Genomic DNA, 2,213 nt, shown 5'->3' on the forward strand with positions numbered 1-2,213 from the left:
TGGGCTTAAGTGTGTCAGAAATGATGGGTTTGGCACAGGATAAGACAGGGTTCAGAACTGTTGTTCATAGTGCCACTATGAGTCACTGGATTCAACAGCAATATTAATAGAGAATACTAGGAAGTTTTGTGTATGTGTGCATGTTCTATTGACTATGGAAAGGCAGTTGGGTGAATTTTAACAAATATGGTGAATACCCAGAAAAATGGGAATCTCAGAATACTTAATTTGCTCATGTGAAATCTATACACAGACAGAGGAAAGCAGGAAAGGTGTGTATCAGAAATGCATTCTTTCTCTACACCTATTCAATCTGTGGTTTTTATGTGCCATCAAGCTGACTATGACTCATAGCAACTCTGTGAATGAAGGATTCGAACTCTGCCCTCTCCAGTGTATCCTCATCATCTCTAAAACACTTGAATCCACTGTTATAGTCACTGTGTCAATCCATCCCATTGAGGGTCTTCCCCTCCTTCATCAACCTTCATCCACTTTTCCAAGCATGATGCCTTTTTTCCTATAAACTTCTTCCAAGTATTTGACACAACGTCTCAGCATCCTCTCCTGTAAGGAGCACCCTGGTTCACTTCCTCCAAGCCAAATTTGCTTGTTCTTTTGGCAGTCCATGGGATATTCAGTGTATTCTTCTCCAACACCACAACTTAAAGTCATCGATTCATCTTCTGTCATCCTCATCACTGTCCAACTTCCAGATGTACAACAAGTAAGTAAAAAGATCAGGGCTTGGATCAGGTACACCTTGTCCTTTAAACGGACATCATTGCTTCTTAGCACCTTGGAGAGGTCCTTGACAGCAGATTTTCCCCAGTGTTGCATGTCTTTCCATTTCTTGATTGCTGGTAACAAGAGTATTGATTGTGTATTCAAGCAAGATAAAATTGTTGACAACTTCAATCTCTTTTTCTACCCATCATGCATGATATTGCCTATTGTCTCAGTGGTGAGAAATTTTGTTTTCTTAATGTTGAGATGAAGATCATATTGAAGTCTTAGATCTTCTGCAGTAACATTTCAAGTCCTCCTTGCTTTCAGTAAAGTTGTCCCATAAGCATAATGCAGATCGTTGCTGTGTCTTCATCAGATCCTGAAGCCATATTATTCTCCATAAAACTTCTCAATTGATTTGCCCAGAGTACAGACCGAGTAAGTATGGAAAAAGGATTCAGTCTTTTTTAACTTTAAACTATGCAGTGTTCCCTTGTTTTGTTTGGAAAACTGATCCTTGGACTAGGTTTGAATTTCTTCTGAGAATAATTAAGTATTCTGGCATACTCATTCTTCCCAATATTAGCCATAATTTGTTATGATCCAATCAAATGCCTTTGCATGCTCACTAAAACACAATAGACATCTTTCTAGTATTCTCTGTTTTCAGGCAAGATCCATCTGACATCAGCAGTAGTAGACTTGCTCCCACGGCCTCTTTGAAATCCAACTTGAATTTTTGGCAGTTTTCTGGTCATGTACTGTTGTTTTTGGAAAATTTTCAGTAAGCTTTTACTTGCATGTGATCCACAAGTCTTTCTCAAAACTATGGTGTTCCCGCTTTCAGCCATTCCAGAGCCTCCAGAGACAGCACCTTCCTTGAAGTGCATCTTTCCCAGTTTCTCTATTTTCTCCCATCTTCATGATGGTTCCCCTTCCTATGTGAAATCCTTCCATACTTGGCTGGGTTCCTGACGTATGAATTCATGTTTCCCTAATTGTGGACAGAGACAAGTTTTGTCACTGTGTCAGTGATCTTTCTCCTGGGGGATGTTTTTGTTCAATCTTAACATCAACTTTCACACACTTAGCCCAATATACTTTTCATTTTGTTCCACGAAAGGAAGATTATGGAAGCAAGGGGTTTCAATTGGTGGGCTTTAGAGAAGCTAAATCTGTTTGAAATATGGGGCTGGTTTTAAACACATTCTTCTAGAACATTTACCAGGCATAGTCTTTCCACATTACACAACACCATGGAGTTGTAGGGCTGATCCAGGCTGACTAGCTTCTGCTCCACTCCTTTCCACAAAAGGATGTGTATCTTCAGATGGGAAGAGAGAATGAAACATCTCCTATATATTTACATTTGAGAACCCTTTCACTGAACATCACTCAGGACTAATATGCCTTCATTAACAACAGGAATCCTTAATAATGGGATGGAATTATTTAGGTAATAAATAATTATTATGTAATAATTA

Source organism: Elephantulus edwardii, unplaced genomic scaffold (assembly GCF_000299155.1).
Source record: "Elephantulus edwardii isolate Elephantulus edwardi_28Jun2011 unplaced genomic scaffold, EleEdw1.0 scaffold00354, whole genome shotgun sequence".
NCBI lineage: Eukaryota > Metazoa > Chordata > Mammalia > Macroscelidea > Macroscelididae > Elephantulus > Elephantulus edwardii.